Source organism: Miniopterus natalensis, chromosome 1 (genome assembly GCF_054644295.1).
Source record: "Miniopterus natalensis isolate mMinNat1 chromosome 1, mMinNat1.hap1, whole genome shotgun sequence".
Taxonomy (NCBI): Eukaryota; Metazoa; Chordata; class Mammalia; order Chiroptera; family Miniopteridae; genus Miniopterus; species Miniopterus natalensis.
Window position 1 is genome coordinate 122,893,088 of NC_142081.1, and position 20,533 is coordinate 122,913,620.

The window sequence follows — 20,533 nt, forward strand, 5'->3', positions numbered from 1 at the left end:
ACAACTGTAATAGTTACACTCAGTGTTTACCTGGTTTTTCTCATTTACTCCTCAGGATAATCCTATGAAATAGGTACTATATTGTTTTTACCAGTAAGCAAGGAAGAGGAGAAGTGCCTGGTGTCTAGTAGGCCTTCCATCGTTTTTCAGAGTATAGAGGGAATACTATGTTTAAAATATAGTCTCTTTGACATATTTCCACCTCTCCTGCTTAAAATACTTCCTGAAAAATGATGGAAAAAATTCATAATCACATAAGACAAAGAAAATAAGGCCCGGCCGAGCGTGGCTCAGTGGTTGAGCTTCGACCTAGGAACCAGGCAATTGGGGTTTGATTCCTGGTCAGGGCTCATGCCTGGGTTGCGGGCTCGATCCCCAGTGGGGGCGTGCAGGAGGCAGCCGATCAATGATTCTCTCATCATTGATGTTTCTATCTCTCCCTCTCCTTTCCACTCTCTGAAATCAATAAAGATATATTGAAAAGAAAAAAAAAAAAGAAGAAAGGAGGTGACAATAATAAAACAGTGGAAAATTGAAAGAAGGGTAGTAAAGATTTAGCAGATATCAGAGCTGAAAACTTTACCAGAATCTGGGAAAGTTCAGAAGCAGCCTCACTGCAAAATCCCAGAGAGGGAAAGTAATTGGAGTCACCTCTGATGGTCACAGTACAGGCAGGGCTAAAACAGGGCATTTGGGGCCCTGGCCTGGTGGCTCAGTTGGTTGGAGCATTGTCCCAAACACCAAAAGGTTGCAGGTTCGATCCCTGATAGGGCATGTACAGGAGGCAACCAATCGATCAATCAATGTCTCTCTCTCCGCAACCCCCCTTCCTCTCTAAAATAAGTGGAAATGTGTCCTCAGGTGAGGATTATAAAAACAACAACAGCATGGCATTTGAGGACACAGCCGCAGCCTCTCTTAGGTCTCTTTTTGATCCCTTAGATCTGAGAATATTGGATGCCAGGCTTAAGCCCCTCCACTTCCCCACACACCCACCCTCAGGCAGGTTTCTTTCTAAGGAAGTAGACTGGACTGAAAGAAGCTACCCACAGAGACTCAGTTAGGGTCCTCAGTAAAATAGGCACCCAGCCATCATGAATAAAGCCAGCACTCAAGAAACACCATACTGCACACATTCCAGTCACTTTTTCCCTCGGAAATATCAGTGCCATAGATCATGAGGCATTTTACATAATCTTGAAGACAAAAGAGAGACACCAACAAATGACGACAGAACAGAAAAAGAAATAGCAAAGGAAACAGAAAGCAGTGAATGGAAGAAAACCTAAAATAAGAAAAAAGTAAATACATCTATAACTGATATCTTCAGAGAGATAAGACAAGATCTTGTATCCTGGAGAACAGAATGCTATTTTTAAAAAGAACTCTTTTAAATTAAAAATAGCACGGCTGAAGTTAAATATTTAGTAGAAGTTTGGAAGATAAAGTGGAGGAAATCTCTCAGAGAGTAGAACAAGGAGACATGGAATGGAAAATAGAGACGAAATAAGAAAATGAGATTAATCTAGGAAGCCAAATATTTGACAAATAGGTGTTTCAGAGACAGAACAAAGACAGTGGTTGAGGTGAAAGATTATACCATAGATTTCCCAGAACTCAAGAAGAGTAGTCTCCAGGTTGTAAGGTCCCGCACAATGTTCCCAGGGTCACCGTGGAGAGCCATGCAGGCTGTGTCTACGGGACTGTGATGGGAATAGAGCTCTCCAGAGGCGTGCAGCGCACAGCATGTGCAACTGTGTGTGGCAGCCCAGTGAATGCAAAGAGACCCACACCATGGCATTTCAAATCCATACTTCAGACTAGTGGGGATAAAAAGAATAGCGGCAAGGCTTTCAGAAAGGAAGAGTAAGTCATATCCAGAGCGCAGGAATGAGAATCGTATCAGCCTTCTCAACAGAAACAGCATAACCAGAAGACCATGGAAGAATGCTTTGTAAATTCTGAGGGAAAATGATTTCCAATCAACAATTCTGTAATTGTTATTGATATTCTTTAAAAAAAAAAAAAAATTTTATTGATTTCAGAGAGAGGAAAGGAGAGGGAGAGAGAAACATCAGTGATGAGAGAGTCATTGATCGGCTGCCTCCTGCATGCCCCCTACTGGGGATGGAGCCCTCAACCCGGGCTTGTGCCCTGACAGGGACTCGAACCGTGACCTTCTGGATCCTAGGTTGATGTTCAACCACCAGCCATGCCTGGCTGGGCAGTTATTGATATTCTTAATTGTCAACAGCAGAATCTATACAGTTAGTTTAAGCAGATAAATGTACTGACCTCAGATTGTTTAGGTTGCTTATGTACTTTTCTGGTGAGAGAATGTAGGCTGTTATGCCATGTTGCCAGGATCCACATCCAAAAACCACTGTGGGGGCTGCACTGAGAAAATATTTCCACTAACACTCTTGGCACAGACACCACGGTTGGCGGCAATGATAAAAAGAAGCTTCATCAGTCCGGCCAGTCGTGGCTCAGTGGTTGAGCACTGTCCTAGGATCCAGGAGATCGAGGTGTGATTCCCGGTCAGGGCACATGCCCGGGTTGTGGGCTCCATCCTCAGTTTGGCAGCTGATCAATGACTCTCATCATTGATGTTTCTATCTCTCTCTCTCCCTCTCCCTTCCTCTCTCTGAAATCAATAAGATTATATATATATATAAAGCTTCATCGTTTATGTCCATCATTTACCAGAAAGATGGATTGTGCAAACAGCCTCACTCCCACATTGCTTGCTTCTGAATTAAAGTCTTGTACAAGGTATGTGTCACTGGAAAATTCAAATTACATACCTCCTTCCCCAACCCCAGCAGCAAAAGAGCACGTTCTAGATTCTACCTTGAAACAGTGGGGATGTGGGAATTTTACCACAGGAAAGGTAATCAAAAGATCTTGGGTGGCACAAAAAAATAAACAATATTTGCCAAACCAGCCAAACTATAGTGAGGTTAAACAAATATTTTCAGTCATTCAAGTTGCAAAAAATGTACCACCCCCTTAACCTTTCTCAGAAATTACTGGAAGAACTTCTCCTACCTATATGAGTGTGTAAGCCAAGGAAAATGAAGACATGTGCTCCAGGAAACAAGCATCCATCTCACACCTGACAAAGCGAACCCCCATGATGGTGTGGAAGGAACCCCCAGGTTGATGGCTGGGCAGCAGGTCTGGATAGCAGCTGACTCAGCCTGGAGCAGGTGCACTCCGGGCTTCTGGAGGGCCAGCTATGAGGACGAGTGTGAATATTGTGAGGGGCACTCACGCTGCTATTGAACAGTTTTGGGACAGATCAATGATAAGAACATAGAAAGCTACACAAATAGAAGAAAATAAAATAATTATTTTTTTTAGGGGGAAAAAAGTTACACAAGAAAAGAGTATATAACCAAAATACATTAAACGTGCATACTCAACTGTGAAAGATAATCACATAATCATAAAATGTATACCCTAACTATTGATTTAGCGAAAATGAAGCATATAATTATATTGGAAAGATAAGGGAGGAGAAGTATATGCATGTGTAAGAGAGTTAAGTTCTTCCATAATAGAAAATCAATATATATTATTTAAAAGTAAAAATTAAAAGTTTAAAAATATTTATGAAATATAACTATTATGTGTTTATATGAATATAAATTATATTTATATTAATTCACATAATTATAACAATAAAATAAGCACATTATTTTAAAATATGGAGGCAAATACTAGAATAAAGATAAAGACATGAAACTGCAGTGGTACCTCGGTTTTCGAACGCCTTCACTGATGAACATTTCGGTTTACGAACGCTGTAAACCCAAAGTACATGTTTCGGTTTTTGAACACTCCTCGGAAGTGGAACGTGCCACTCGGCTTCCGCTGAGGGCAGGATCCTGAGGCCTAGCTGCCGGCTGTGGATCCCTCGGTTTTCGAACATTTTAGAACTCAAACGGCTTTCTGGAATGGATTACATTCGAATACCGAGGTACCACTGTAGTTAGTTCTGGGGAGGGAGTGCGGGGATTGTGGCAGGGGCCTGTTGTTTTTCACTTTAAACTGTGTTGCACTATTTGACTTTAAAATTATGAATATATAGAATTTAACAAAAGTAATGATCACAGAATAAATTCAATGCATTACAAATTCTTGCAAGCTCCCCGTCCCAGATTTTAGTTGTTCAGTGCTGTCCTTAATGCTATGTGGTACAATGATTAAGACCTTAATTCTTGAACTAATGTGTAATACTTTAAATGGTATAAATGAGAGATCTGTGTGGTGGGAGGGAAAGCAGTGAATAGAATTATGTTCAGTCTATAAGTGAAGCTAGATTCAGATCTGTTCTACATAGATCAAAAATTAAGCTCAGGGCATAAGAGTAACTGCAATTTACAGGAGAAATGGTAGAGAAAGGAGACTAGCATGTCCAGCAGGTTAATTTAATGCTGGAGTCATTAAGCTCCTCGAGTGGTAGAAATTGGTTAATCATTGAGGCATCTGAGAGCTGGTGGTTAGAAAACTCATGCTCCCTCCTACAGACCTTGCATTCAGATGTCCAGAGGGATTCAGTGCACCCCTGGAGATGCAAACTAAGGTATCACCCCCTTAAGGAATTAATAGTCTAGTGGTAGCATAAAATAATAGAGGAAATTATGAAAACACAAATGGGTTACATTTTTTGTTGTTAAATAAGTTGACTTTTGAAATTCAGAAAAGTGGGAAATCAGTGAGATTTGAGTTGTCAAAAGAGCTTCAGGGAGGAGGCAGGACTCAGAGCAGATTCTGAAGGGATGAGAAGGATAGTAAGAAGGAGAGGAAAGGGGCAGTGCCTGTAAACACACATAGATGGCAATGAGTGTGGATATTCAGATCAGTAAAAAAAAACAGGCCTGGAGCCTTAGGAAGAGTTCTTGTGGAGCACTGGGGAAAGTGTTGGATAGGTAGGGTGGGTTCTACTATAAAAGATACTAAAAGCAGGAAGGAGAGCTTCGATTTGATGTGTTGAAGGTGGGAAACTTTAAAACACGTGAGTGATTTTTCTTGATATATCTTGGCTTAAAATGTGAACTTGTGCGCCTGGCCGGGCATGGCTCAGTGGTTGAGCATTGACCTAAGATCCAGGTGATCAGGGTTCGATTCCCAGTCAGGGCACATGCCTGGGTTACAGGATCGATCCCCAGTTGGGGGAGTGCAGGAGGCAGCAGATCAATGACTTTCTCATCATTGATGTTTCTATCTCCCTCTCCTTTCCTTTCTTTGAAATCAATAAAGCTATATTTGAAAAAAAGGTAAGGTTGTGTGTTTTTTCCTTAAGATAGAGTGAGCATACTAATTATAGAAAATACAAGTACCTTAGATATATTTTGGTATAGTCCCATAGGACAGTTCTGTTAGAAGTGAGAGAGCTTGAGGCTAGACCTGAATTAAGGTCATGACCTTGCCACTTAGATAGGATGAGAGTCCCCATTCTCCTTGAACTTTGGTTGATTATCTTTTAAATTGGGCAAATGTGGTAGACACCTTTTGACTTTCTCAGTTCTCATCTCCTTTCTCTGGATATTTCCCTTTGCCCCCATTCAAAGGACCAATTAGTCAGAAGCCATACACCCCTACTGCTGATGGCTGATTGTACCTGCGTTACACAACTTGCTGAAGCTGGACTAATCATCATCTTTCATTTGGGAACTTGATATACTTGTGGGCCTAGAATGGTAACATCTGAATTCAGGAGGCAGTATGTGTAATCTATTCCACGAAGTCCTGGAGAAGCAGGAGAGTAGCTGGCTAAGTCATAAGTAATTACAAAGATTTAAAAAGAAAAGTCAATGATTTTTCTCACATTTATACCTCTGTGCAGAAAATATGATTTCTGGTTTATTTGGATTAAGGAGAAAGTATTAAACACTACTGAAATAATATGAAAACTCACTGTCAAAGAGCACTTAGGTTAAACACTGGCTGCATTTCCCCAGTGACTCAAGTAAGTGCTGTGAAACTGTGGTCCATGTGATCACTGTGCCTTTGCCTAAATCTTAATGACCTTTAAAAGTAGAAATTATATAGGCCACATTCTCAAATCACGCTGCAGTAAAACTAGAAATCAATAAGTTTAAAGAAAATACTCTAAATTGATGGAAATAAAAAACAATCACTCAAAAGGCAAAACCCACAAACATTTCTAAATAGCATTTGGTTAATAATACAACAGACAATTTACAAAATAAATGAAAATTTAAAAGTAATATTTAAAGATCTCCATGGTATTTAGTCAAAACTGTTCATATGATTAAATTTCTTAGTGTTCTTGATAAACAAAGAAAGAAAAAAGACATAAAGTGAGTAATCTACTTAAGAGTTTAGAATAAACAAGAAAAACAGACTCAAGGAAAGAGACTACCAAGGTAGCAGAGGTGTGCTGGTGTCTGGTCTCACTGGCTCATGAGAGCTGCTCATCCAGTCTTCAGGAATTTGGTGAAATTATAAACACAGTCATTATTAAAAATTACATATAAACAAACTATTAAAATCAAAAGTAATAAATATTCAAGTCATCACATCCTAATCATTTTACTCTTATATATCCTCCTAAACTTATTTATACCTGTTATATATATTGTGAAAGTACTAGATATAGGTGTCCTACTGATCATCTATTCCTGACTGCTTTTGCTGATGTTACATTGGTGGCTGAAAGTCAGCCGTGTGGGAGTATTTACACCATGGTATTTGGCAGTGGTGCAAATCAGAGCCATTACTTTCTCCTCTTTTACAGAACTGTTGTTAAACATTTACCAGCATACCAATGACCAGCAGTACATAATGCTTTTTAAGGAATATGAATTTTTCCAGCCTGAGATTAGAATAAAAATAAAGAAAACATTAAGAAGCTTATAAAGTTTACACTCATTTTAGTGTAGTGAAATACTCCAGATCTTAGGGATACATTTCTTTGATTGGGATGTTTGCAGCTAAATCAATTCTAATTAATGGACCTTACTACTCAAGAGTGATCTAGGTCGTAACGTGTCTCTGGATTGGTCATAAGTAAGGACTGGATTGTATGGAAGCTTTCTAGCCAAATCTCTAGGTCCTTCTGGGTTACTCAGACTCTAGAAATGGGGGGAATATATTGCTGTATAAATATGCATTTTTGTCAAATGAAAAAACTTTATAAGAAAAAATTAATTAGGTTGGTGATTCTTAGTGAAAAGAAAATGAATAGCAATGGTGACTAAATGCCCTTTTCCTCATGGGGGTTATTTTCTTTTGATTTGGAATAATTCTTAGTAAAAGATTCTTTATAGCAATTTGTGTTAACGATATTTTAAGTTGTAAGCTTTGTTTAAAAATAATTAATGTTAATTTGAAATAGAGAATTATGTTAAAGATATTGGCTTGAGTAAAAACAGCAGGAGTCAGCACACAATTTTGTTAGGTGCCAATAGTTTATTCCTGTTTGCTTGGGAAGGAAAAATTCTCTTAATTCACTTTGTACACCTGATTAAATTTTCTTTATGTTCCATCATATTAACTTTTAAACATAATATAGAATGGATTTTGGTGGAAGAGAAATTGTAAATTAATGAAAGTTAACTGACACAATTTTCTCCTTCATACCCAAGCTATGTTGTGACCAGTGAAGTAAAGAATATATAGCAGAGCAATTTTCTCCTATAGGAGAGAGTATTATATTTGAGCAGCCCATGTCTTAGTTTATAAGAACTACTTAATTCATGCCCAAGTTTCTTGTGACCTATAGAATATGTTCCATCTTTTTATTTCTTCTTCTTTTTTTTTTTTTTTGTGAGTTAGCAATAGGCTTTAGTTTTAGTTAAAATCAAGACATTTCTTATGCTAGGGATTATTTTTTAAAAATTCCCTTTAAATAATGGTAAGATTTATTTTCAAGTCAGTTAGGTTTTTAACTTGAAAATAAATACTCCATTTCCAAAGATGTCTATGAACCAAGTCTGACCTCTGAACTTTCCTTTTAATTTGTCCTTGGCGTTGTTGGCTCTTATGCATGCCTTAGGCTTATTAGAGCGTGTGAAGCTCTTATGACTCTCAGCTGATACAATAACACCTGTTACTGTAATTTGTTTCTTGGTCTCCATGTGCTTGCTGATTACACACACTTGAGTTATGCAGATCTAGATTGAAAAGATTATATTTTGAAAGTAAAAAACTAAAGGATCCTTTCTAATTATGCAAAAATATTTAAGCACTTGAATTTACTTTCAGTCTCCATGAAGGATCTCTGGGAAATAGGACTCTACATTGTTTTCATTTGCCTTTGAGAGATAATCAAGCTGACTTACGTGTAAAAGTGGAGTTTCTGACTGAGTGGAACATGGTGAGACTCGGGCTACTCTAGTAAATAAAATGGAAATGAAGCGCATGCCTCTCTCTGGATTATGAACATATATCACTGGTCTAATTAAGTAAGCGCTCATTTTGAGCCTTTAAGCATGATTCCACTTCTAGAATCCAGATGGCTCTTTCACCTGCCTGACCCAGAGTAAATAAGTATTTGTTAAGTGATAGTTAAGAAAATCAGAATCTGGAAAAATAGTCTGTGATTTTGAAATAATTTTACATTCTTACTTGAAATATTCTACCTTTCTAAATATAAGTTTAATAATATTGGTTACTTTATTCTTGAACATGCCCGAGTAAAACTGAAAGCAGTTTATTTTATTTTTATATTTATTTATTTATTTATGGCAGTATTGCAGATGACCCCATTTTCCCCCCTTTCACCCCTCTCCACCCAGCCCCCATCCCATCTCAGGCCTTCCCACACTATTATTATCCCTGTCCATGGGATATGCATATATTCATATAACTTCTTTGTTTAATCTCTTCCTGTCCTCCCCACCCCTCTCCCCCTGTGATCTATCAGTCTGTTTCATGCACCCATGACTCTAGACTTACTTTGTTCGTTAGTTTATTTTGCTCATTAGATTACACATATAAGTGAGATCATGTGACATTTGTCTTTCTCTAACTGGCCTATTTAGCTCAGCATAATCTCCAGGTCTATCTATGCTGTTGCAAAGGGTAAGAAATCCTTCTTTTTTACAGTCACATAGTATTCCATGGTGTAAATGTCCCACAGTTTTTGTATCCATTCATCTACTGATTGGCACTTGTGCTGTTTCCAGATCTTAGCTATTGTAAATTGTGCTGCTATGAACATAGGGGTGTATATATTCTTTCTAATTGGTATTTTGGATTCTTAGGATATAATCCCAAAAGTGGAATTGCTGGGTCAAAAGGCAGTTCTATTTTTAATTTTTTAAAGAAATCGTACTGTTTTCACAGTGGCTGTACCAGTCTGCATTTCCACCAGCAGTGTACTAGGGTTTCCTTTTCTTCACATCCTTGCCAGCACTAGTTGCTTCTAAATTTATTGATGGCAGCCATTCTGGCAAGTGTGAGTTGATACCTCATTTCAGTTTTAATTTGCATCTCTCTGATGATTAGTGACTTTGAGCATTTTTTCATATGTCTTTTGGCCATCTGTATGTCCTCTTTGGAGAAGCGTCTATTTAGGTCCTTTGTCCATTTTTTAATTAGATTGTTTGTCTTCCTGGTGTTAACTTATACGAATTCTTTCTATACTTTGGAAATTAATCCCTTATCAGATATATCATTGGCAAATATGTTCTCCCATGCAGTAGGTTCCCTTTTCATTTTGTTGGTGGTTTCTTTTGCTGTCCAGAAGCTTTTTAGTTTGATGTAGTCCCATTTATTTATTTTCTCCTTTGTTTCTCTTGCCCTAGGAGATGAATTGGTGAAAATACTGCTATATGAGATGTCTCTGATATTACTGCTTATGTTTTCTTCTAGGGTTTTTATGGTTTCTTGACTTACATTTCAGTCTTTTGTCCATTTTGAGTTTATTTTTGTGTATGGTGTAAATTGGTTGTCTAGTTTCATTATTTTGCAAGTACCTGTCCAATTTTCCCAACACTATTTATTTTTTTACTTTTATTTTTTTAATCCTCACCCGAGGATATTTTTTCCATTGATTTCTAGAGAGAGTGAAAAGAAAGGAGGGGGGGAAGTGAGAGAGATACATCAACATGAGAGACACATCAATTGGTTGCCTCCCCACACTCACCCTGACCAGGGATGGAGAACCTGTAACAGAGGTAGGTGCCCTTGACTGGAAATCGAACCCATGACCCTTCAGTCTGTGGGCTGATGCTCTAGCCACTGAACCTAACCTGCCAGGGCCCAAAACCATTTATTGAAGAGACTGTCTTTACTCCATTGTATGCTTTTGCCTCCTTTGTCAAATATTAATTGAGCACAATGGCTTGGGTCGATTTCTGGGTTCTCTGTTCTGTTCCATTTGTCTATATGCCTGTTCTTGTGCAAGAACCTGGCTGTTTTGATTACAATGGCTTTGTAGTACAGTTTGATACCTGGTCTTGTGATCTCCCCAACTTTGTTCTTCTTTCTCAAGATTGCTGAGGCTATTTGGGGTCTTTTTTGGTTCCACATAAATTTTTGGAGTATTTGTTTTAGATCTGTAAAATATGCTGTTGGTATTTTAATAGGGGTTGCGTTGAATCTGTAGAATACTTTGGGTAGCATGGACATTTTAATGATGTTAATTCTTCCAATCCATGAAGATGGTATATGCTTCCACTTGCTTGTATCTTTCTCTGTTTCTTTTTTCAATGTCTTATAGTTTTCTGAGTACAGGTCTTTTACCTCCTTGTTTAAGTTTATTCCTAGGAATCTTATCTTTTTGTTGCAATGGTAAATGGGATTTTTTTTTTTAGTTTATCTTTCTGAGAGTTTATTATTAGTGTATAAAAATGCCATCGATGTCTGGATGTTAATTTTGTATCCTGCTACTTTGCCAAATTCATTTATAAATCTAGTAGTTTTTTGTGTGGAGTCTTTATGGTTTTCTATGTACAATATCATATCATCTGCAAATAATGACAGTTTTTCTTCCTCCTTTCCATTTTGGATGCCTTCTATTTTTTTCTTCTGGTCTGTTCACTGTGGCTAGGACTTCCAGTGCTACATTGAAAAAGAGTGGTGAAAGCGGACATCCCTGTCTTATTCCGGATATGAAAGGAAACACTTTTAGTTTTTGCCCATTAAGTATGATATTGGCTGTAGGTTTGTCCTAGAGGGCAGTTTATTTTTGTATCATGATAATTTATCCACTGGAAGAAAGTTTGACATCTTGAAGATGAAGCAGTATCTTCTAATGAAGATACCCAGAATATAATCACCATATTAATAAACCTGCCCATTGTGCACTTGAAATTCATTAACTGACTGATGTTTGTCAACTATTCACAGATCAAGACTGTTTTGACACTTTCTTTCTTAGTCTTTTAATTTGATTAACTGCTGGCTATGGACTTCATCTGGTGTTGCTGGTAGATAGGTCAAAAGGGTATTGAGCTTAGCAAAATGATAAGCAATGGCTGTCTGCTAGAATTACAAAGACAGATTCTTAAAAAAAAATACCTTTTGTATAAATTTTTAAAAACCTCTAATCGATATAATGATCAATCAACAATCAAATCTGTCATCACCAGAATAGCTACTACTAGATTGATTATGACTAAGAATATGAGCCAAATGATGATCCTTAGTACAAATATGATGCTCCCACAGAGCATACAGTTTGGTTAATATATTATAGTTATTATTGTAGGATTTTGCCTTGTTAGTTGTCAGTCAACCAGAAAGGAAAAAATAGGAATCTTTCACAAAATACCTGTGTGGATGGGTTGGGAGTGGAGCTAAACTTCCTTTTCTTGACACAGCAGAGATAAAGATTGATAATACATATTTAGCTGCATCAATTAGCAATTAGTTTCTATCCAGATGAATAAGTACAATAAATTGGTCATGTTCTGGTGCTATGGTTTTTGTGAAACTGGCATATATATGCAAATTCCAGAAAATTGTTATTCATGTATTTAGTAGATATTTATGCAATGAAGTATTATATGATGCTGGAGACGTGGGCAGGTGCCAGGACTTATAGGGTCTTGTAGACTATGGCAAGGAGTTTGGACTTTATTGTAAGCAAAGGGGGAAGCAATCTAAGGATTTTGAAAAGAAGAGTAAACAAAATATTTGATTCACTCTCCAAAAATATCACTGTGCTGAGTAGAGAATAAACTGCAGTAAGTCAGGACTTAGGGTGGTATTGCAGTAGTCAAGGCAAGAAGAGTGGCAGCATGAATTAGGATAAGGGCAATGCAATGGAGAGAAGTAGGCAGACCTATACAATTTAAGTTCTATAGTCTAGAAACCAGTAGTTGAGTGAACAGAAGTTTTAAACTCTGTTTAATACCTAAACATTTTTTTCTTACATGAAAGGTAATCTTTACCCTCTTTTTATTTTTCACCTGAAATTTTTGAAAAGGTCTACAAATCAATGTCATCTCATCCATTCTATAGTTAAGTTATTGAACAGAAGGATACTACTGGGTGTGCAAAACACACAACATATAGAACCATGAAATATTAAAAATGATGCCTTAACATAACTTTTTCTTTTTTTTAACTTTCACCCAAGGATATGTTTTTCATTAATTCTAGAGAGAGAGGAAGGGAGAGAGAGAGAGAGAAAAAGAGGAAGGGAGAGAGAGAGAGGAACATTGATAGGTTGCTTTCTGCACTGTGCTCAGCCCAACCAAAGATCAAATGAAAACCTGGGTATGTGCTCTGCCCAAGAATTGAACCCATGACGCTTCGGTGCATGGGACAACACTCCAGCCAACTAAGGCACACCAGCCAGGGCCTGACATAATTTTTTAAAGTTTTAAGTGAGTAATTTTCAGTGTGTAGGACAAGAAAAAGCCTTGTCTGTGTTAAATGATACAGGATAATTGCTGATAAGAACATAGTTCCTGTATAGTTGTAGTCAGTTGTCTTTTTAGTGGAAATGCATCATGCAAGGAGGACGCACAAGGTATGAACTCTTCAAGAACTGTAGTAGGCAGTTAGACATGAGCAGAGCAAGGACACTAAGTCATGTATAGAAGGTCACCAGGGAGGAAAAACCCTGGGAGCTTAGCAATGGGCAAAACTGGGAAAACAAGGACCTCACCCCAAGGGTGACCTTTCCTTCCCTATCTTATTGTTGGTCATGCAGTTCAGATCCCCTGGCCTTTCATATCACTGGTCTTGCGGTTCAGACCTTCCCCTGACCTTTCCTCCCCTGGCATGTCACCAGTGGTGCGGTAGACCTCCTTAGAGGAGGAACAAGGAGGCCAGAGAATAGCCTCACAGGACTCCCATACAAGCCCTTGCACTACCACTTCCTTAAGCATTAAGGCCTAGACATAACATCTAGGCCTCAGTTGTGTTTTAGCACCAGGCCCAGAAAAGCAGCAAAACCAGATGAAGCGATGCCATGGCTGATATCAGGACCGGCGGAACTGATTAATGACCCCCTGCCCTGGCGCCCACTAATCAGTAGGGCCTATGACCATGAAAGAGCATACCTAGAAAGCTGATGAGTATTCCATTGAGATCCTCTCCAGGGACCTCCCCTAAGATTCCCACCTTTAGAGAGTGGATAAAACCCCTCAGAACAGAGAACCCATTGGGGCAGACCTGGGCCTTTCCCATTTCCCTTGTCCCAGGGGCATTCTCTCTACCTTTCTTTTCCCTAAGCTCCAAGGGCCCTACTTTTGTCTCTGTAACTTGTTTCTTGAACCAAAACAGCCCAGCTGGCTCACTTCTTTCTACCTCTGTGACTTTCTAAATAAATATTTTCCTTCTATTTGAGTTCATTGGTTATAAATTCTTTCTTTGCCAAACTCAAGTACCAAGGTTGCTGAAACCCAAGGTCTGCTCTATCTCCACCAATAACACCGTTTCCCTGCTAAGAGAACAATGATGTTGAAATTGCCTAAAGAGCAGTTTTATTCTAGTGACATCACCAAATGATTTATGATTCTGGTAGAATACTGAAAAGTCAATTTGCTTGAGGAGTTTTTTTGATTTGGAGGTTTCAGGAGATGTCTTAGTGAGGTCTATTCAAGGAGAGAAGCCATCACTTCTTTTTATGGTATTTCTGCTGCATGCTTAGCATAACACCAGTAAGAGGAAGTGCTCCATGTTTTCTCTATTCTTCTCAGCTAGTTGAGAAAATAACACGTAAACATATGAAATAACAACAACAACAAAATAGCTTGAATGCTGAGGATCACAATATGGTGGAAAAAACATAGACTTTGAAGTCAGATAAAGCTTCAAATCCTGCTTCTTTCTCCTACCAACTGCATGAATTTAGGCAAATTATTAACCTCATTGAGTCTCTTTTAGTTTTATCTGAGAAAAAAATGGAGTTATGAATACTTCCATCTCCCATCATTTGTTAAGTTTCAGTAGAAAAGCCTGAATGGAAATTTGAAAAGAGAAAGAAAGAAACACTTGAACAATAATAGGTATTTAATGCACGTTTTAAGTTTCAAGGGAGTGATTTTGAATTGCAGAGCAAGGAAAAGCTTCCTCACCCTTGGTGGAGTTAGGATAACTGTTGATCAGAAAACAGCACACCCATTTGTTCTGATTTTCTCCAGGTTGGAGATGAATGGCACAAAGCTCAGAAGTGTTAGCTTTTTTGTTATTGAATAACCAGAGACTAGAAAAGTATAAAATGTGCGATCTTAAAGTACAGGCAAAAGAATTAGAAAGGGAAAATGAGTGTGGGTTTTTAGTAAACTGGAAACTATTAGTCCCAGAAGGCTGATTAGAATGTGGATAAGCATGTGGGAGAAGGGGTGTGACAGGAAACTGGAAATATCTATTACCTTTCTCTTCTGCACTGAAATTCTCTTCCCCAGCCGGGATCCGGGCTCGTAGAGCCAGCCAAACCAGATGATCTTTCTGTTTTCCTTTTCCTGGTTCAATTTCTGCAGGACTCTGACTCCCAGCCAGAGCAACACAAAAGATCTCTGCTTTTAGCTGTAACTTCTACTGCCAACTTCTGTCTCCACATCTTCAAAATCAAGGTAGACTTTTATTTACACTGCCAAATGCACTGGACAAAAGGCAGAATGACTCTTTGATTGCTTAGAAGCAACAATATGTATGGAGCTCCTATTTTATGCAAAGAAGTTTATGGTGTGCTTTGTAAAAGAAAGAGAACTGAGAGCTCAGATTCTAATCCAAGAGACTATGAATATGTGAAATGAGACTACCCTGAGATTAAAATGGTAAAATCCACCTTTAGTAGATGGTGAAGAGGGGCAGTTACTCTGTGAAATGAAGACAGTACTTTGTAAAGTTGCTATTAGGATTAAGTGAGAAATAAACAGGAAAGCACTTAGAATGCACACATGAAAATTGGCTCTATGGAAAGTAACCTCACAGGGTGATCTGATCATAAATTCCTAACTGACCAGGTTATGGTGGGTAGTTACGCCCCAGGCATATAACTTCTTTTTAGTAAAAAGGTTATCTTTGCCTTAAGTAAGCCCTGCCCATTGCTTCTGTGCAACCAGGCTAACACACTACTGAAATGCCTCTTTTCAGACCCCTCCTCAAGCCTGACTACCCTTGAGAGAGCACATAATCTCAACTATTCTGCAATCCTATTCCCGCCTTGCTTTCTCCACCTTTACTGTGATCTTCCTTCCCTTCCCTCCTTAATTTCAAGTGTATAAGAGAAAATGCAAAATTCTTACTCTTCAAAGCACTTGAGATCTTGCTTCAGGTAATTGTCAGTTTTGGCTCAAATAAACTTTTATAAAAATTCTTTACAGTTTTGGACATTCCCCAGCACACAGTGTGTATTCAATAAAAATGAGCTGTTCTTAGCCTGTTTGACTCAGTAGTTAGAGCGTCGCACCTTGGACTGAAGGGCCCTAGTTTTGATACTGGCCAAGGGCACCCACCTAGGTTGCAGGCTCCATCCTTAGCCCCAGTGGAGGTTGTGTATGGGAGGCAACCAATTGATATGTCTTTATCACACTGATGTTTCTCTCTCTCTCTCTCTCGGTCTCTCTCTCTCTCTGTCCCTTTCAGTTTCTGAAAAGCAACGGAAAAAATATTCTTGGGTGAGAATTAAAAATAAATGAATAGCCCGGCTGGGCATGGCTCAGTGGTTGAGCGTTGACCTAGGATCCAGGCGATCAGGGTTCGATTCCTGGTCAGGGCACTTGCCCAAGTTGTGGGATTGATCAATGACTCTCTCATCATTGGTGTTTCTATCTCTCTCTTTCCCTCTCCTTTCCTCTCTCTGAAATCAATAAAGATATATTTAAAAAAAAAATTAAAAAAAATAAATGAATAAATAAATAAATAAAGAAACAAACAAACAAATAAATGTGAGCTTTACTGAAGTCAAGGAGGAAAAAAATTTCCCTTCTACTCTTCTGGGTTCTTTTGCCTGGTTTGAGAATTAAACTGTGTCCTGGTCAGGTAGCTCACTTGGTTAGAGTGTCATCCTGATATGCCAAGGTTTTGGGTTGATCCCCACTCAGGGCACATAAAGTAATCAACCAATGAAGGCATAAATAAGTGGAACAACAAATTGATATCTTTCTCTCAAATCAATAAATAAAAAATTTTGGGGGAAAAAATTAAATTGATATGAGACACATTAACAGGAGAAAGTTTAATTTTGTATAGATGGTGATCTCATAGATATGGGACCTAAAGAAATTATCAAAGCAGGCAACTTTTATACTTTTAAGACAAATAAGTAAATTTATGAAGAACTGACAGGACAAAGAAACTTAGGTTTGGGTACTAATTAGTGAATCATCTAAGCTGAGTTTACACTGCTTTCTTGGCCCTGAATTTCCTAGGTGCGATGATAAGAATATCTCTCCACCTCCTGGAGCAGGGAGGGTACCTTTCACTTAGGATACTTACTTCCTGCTTTCAGGAGACAGAGAGGAAGGTGAGAGAGTCCTTCTTCCACCAACTGTTCCTTAAGTAACTTCAATTCAAACTAATCAATTGCCAATGTGGTATATTTTAGAGTGGCAAATTTTGCTCCCTTACAATGACTTCAAGCAGTGGTTCCTAATTTGCCTAGTGACAAAAATCACTTGTTTTTAAATTTAAATATTGCCAAATCCCTTCCAGAAGATTCAATTTCAACTTTCTTGAAAAGGTTGGAGGAAGTGGATTCTTTTTTTTTTTTTTTTTTAAATATATCTTTATTGATTTCAGAGAGAGGAAAGGAGAGAGAGAGAGAGATAGAAACATCAATGATGAGAGAGTCATTGATCGAGCCTGCAACCAGGCATGTGCCTTGACCGGGAATCAAACCCTGATCTCCTGGATCCCAGGTCGACGCTCAACCGCTGAGCCACGCCCGGCCGGGCAGGAAGTGGATTCTGTGTGCTAAACAAATGTCTCAGAGTTCTTTAAATTTCTCAAATTTAGAAAATACCACCTTAGTGAAAAGGTACAAATGTCCAGTTATAAAATAAATAAGTCGTGGGAATGGAATGTACAGCATGGTGACTGTAGTTAATAATACCATATTGTATATTTGAATGTTGTGAAGAGTAGAGCTTAAAAGTTCTCACCACAAGAAAAAAAGTTTTGTAACTATGTGTGGTGATGGATGTTAGCTAGACTTATTGTGGTGACAATTTTGCACTATATACAAATGTTGAATCATTATGTTGTACACCTGAAACTAATATAATGTTATATATTAATCAGACATCAATAAATAAATAAAAAAGAAAAGAAAATACCACCTTAAAGTAATGCTTTTCAGGTTTGAGTACTTCAGAGTGACCTGGGTACCCCACCCTTGCCATCCTGGGTAGGACTGAAGAATGTTTACAAGAGTCCAGGCAATTCTGATGCTAGTAGTGATGCAAAGGAGCTTTATCCCACTGAACATAAGTGTCCCCTTAAAGGGATTCACTGACTTCTTATAAACTATTCCCAAACTTTGGTTCTTGGTCCCAATAGCAAAACTCTGAAGTAGGAAGGAGGGAAAGGAAGGCAGGTGGGAGTCTTAAGATTCAGATTCCCTGGCTTATCCTGCTGAGGTTTTTAATCAGTAGATCTGGAGTGGGGCCTGAGCATCAGTGTATTTCTTAAGGCCTATTTATTTATATTAAAAATCAAACAAACATTAGTACCTTGTATTCAGCTTATGAACTGCCATAACATTTACCTGTTATGTTATGAAAGAAGTTTTCAGATGTAGAGCAATCTTTGCAGAGGCGTACGAAGGGGGAGGACATGAGAGCGGTCAGCTGTGGATGCAGGCAGCACAGCATGCATTGTTACAGATGATTCAAAAACAATAATCCAACTTACCAAAAGCCAATGTGCTTTTTAAAAAAATCTTCATGTGCTGGCAGTTCTAAACAATATTAGTGATAAAATATACTTCCTCTGAAAAATCAATTCTGAACAATTGCTGTAGTTACTGTTGTTTACTAGGGAGTATAGGGGAGGAAGAAGTTTTCTGTCTTCTTTTCTACGTTCTCTGGCTGGCCTAATAAAAATTGACATAGACAGATTAACAGGAAAACCCCCCACAAAATGAATTTTGCATGCACGGGAGCCCCACAAAGGCATGAGAGGCTCTTGGATAGTCAGGCAAATGAGACTTCTACGCCATCCTGAGCTGAGGAGAAGGGAGTAGGAGTCTGGGACTTCCAAGGGGATGAAGGCAATTCATCGGAAGATGGGAAGAGCAAATGTTTGGTAAACAAATGTTTGCCAAGCCATGGAGACAGTCCTTCTGATGTAAAACTATCTCCAGCAATAGCTCCTTTCCTAAATCTTTTAGGCAGTCAAAGGGGAGATTAAAAGCTCTTCTTGAGTCTGTTGGGCTGTGATTGTCTTCAGCTCAAGGTAACCCACAGGCCAAAGTGGCACATTCTGGGGGGCCTGCCCTGATTCTTATCAGGAGTAAGCTTCAAGTGAGCACATTTAAATTACTTATTTTTATTACACATTGTATTCTAATGGAAGCTAATTGGAGAACTTCCAGTTATACAATGGACTCATCTATGAGTATTTGTTCACAAAGTAAGTTCATGGAGGTTTGGTGTCTTTTGAGTTAGCTTAGAAGGCATTTTTCAAGACTTGTAATATTACATATTCCTTCGTGTGATAGTAGGCTTGAAATATACAATGACAGCACAGGAATTGTGAAGGCAAGAAACGACTTGAATCAGTTCACATCTGTCATTCTCTGTGACCCTTGGAGTTTCTATTTGTGTTTAAAATTTAGAAGTATGGAAGAGTGGGAATTACAAGGTATGTGTCATGTTTTTGTTTGATTAGTGCCAATTTTAGCTCATACATGATATATTTTATCAAATTTGAATAGGACCTTTAAAATTGAAATTTCTTTTGGGGGTGACTGGATAAGAAGTTGAAAGGATTAGCTAAAGAACATATATGCATGTCCATGGACATGGACAATAGTGTGGTGAAGACCAAAAGAGGGGTAGGGCAGGGGTAGGTGGAAGTGGGCAAAAAAGAGGTGGGAAATGGGGGATATCTGCAATAATGCCAACACAAAAATTTTTTAATAAAAATATTAAAAAGAATTAAAATTTCTTTTAAATTTTAGTCATATATTATATGTTTTAAAACTAAGGAACACATCAATAAAATAATGATTATTACTGATTATTGCATGATTATTGCTTTTTTGGAATATAGAAGAAGGGAACGTTAAAAAATGATCTATTCTGATTGTCCAGTGTGCTAGATATATTAGATGTACCCTTGATTTCTCAACTTGGTTTCAACTAAAATAGAACATGTTAATCAGTACATAGAGAAAACAGACTTTATAACCAACTTTTGTCTCCCTCCCCTCTCATAATAATTCAAGAAAAAACAAGGGACTGATGAAGACCTTCAAGTATGCTTTGCTATGTGACCTGTAAGTATGTCTCATGGAGCAGAGGAGTTTGTTTCTTGACTGTTTGGTATTTTGAAATTTACATATATCTGTAAAATGATAATATCAAGAGGAGTTGCCTTTTAAATATTTAAATAAAAGGCAAAAAGTTTCCTAATTATAAAATAAACATATATTTTTGGCATTGAGTGGTACAATTTAGGAAGCAGTGTAAGGTACTGTCACCACGTTTAATTTAAATAATAAAATGTTTTGCATGTTCTAATGGCAGCCCTAAGTTACTTTTGGAAACATAATTTCTTCCATGAGTTATTTGTGAATCCCTGGATGTCACGGTGAGCAGGAGTATTGTCTCCGATGGGTCCAGTTCTCACTCCCTAGGTGCCCTTGACCTCCTGGGCCCATACTCATGTAGCCACTGGTAATGATCACCTGCGCTATTTAAATCTTTCTCCTCTCCTTGTCCCTCTCCCCATTGCCTTCTCCTCATTGCCCACCTGCTTTTTTTGTCTTCTTCCCATTTCTACTCCATACCAAAGGCTTACAGTTAAATTCCCTTGATACGTTCTCATAAATTAACGTATGTATAATGCAGCTCCACGGTATTTGGCAAGCCATGTATGGTATTTTGGCTTCTATTTTCATTTCACTTGCAGTAACATAATTCAAGACACA